We start from the raw sequence: 546 nt of genomic DNA, 5'->3' as shown, positions 1-546 counted from the left end.
CGCCCGAGCCCCTGTAAGATGGCTGCTGCTGCTGTTCCTTCGCTCCCCTCCAGCAGCTGCATGAAGGGGGCCAGGTCCAGCAAGGGCAGCTCAAGGGGGAGCGGTGGTGGTGCAGGAGCAGTGCTCCAGGCAGGCAGTCAAATGACTTCACTGCTCCTTGTCATGCTTCTAATGCCTGATTAACTGCACTTCACTTCGACTATTACCCTCTCTCCTTTTTTGCTCCACTAATCAAGCTAGCTTTTCTTCAGGGATTTTCTGGGTCTTTCATTCATGGCTCTACAAACTGGTTTGAGGGGAGCGGTGGTGGTGCAGGAGCAGTGCTCCAGGCAGGCAGTCAAATGACTTCACTGCTCCTTGTCATGCTTCTAATGCCTGATTAACTGCACTTCACTTCGACTATTACCCTCTCTCCTTTTTTGCTCCACTAATCAAGCTAGCTTTTCTTCAGGGATTTTCTGGGTCTTTCATTCATGGCTCTACAAACTGGTTTGAGCTCTTCCAAAATCCTGGAAGTGCCTGTGGAGTCCAGTCTTCAGCAGCAGG

The sequence above is a fragment of the Alligator sinensis genome, unplaced genomic scaffold (assembly GCF_000455745.1).
Source record: "Alligator sinensis unplaced genomic scaffold, ASM45574v1 scaffold132_1, whole genome shotgun sequence".
NCBI classification, from domain to species: domain Eukaryota; kingdom Metazoa; phylum Chordata; order Crocodylia; family Alligatoridae; genus Alligator; species Alligator sinensis.
This window is presented reverse-complemented; position numbering follows the sequence as displayed.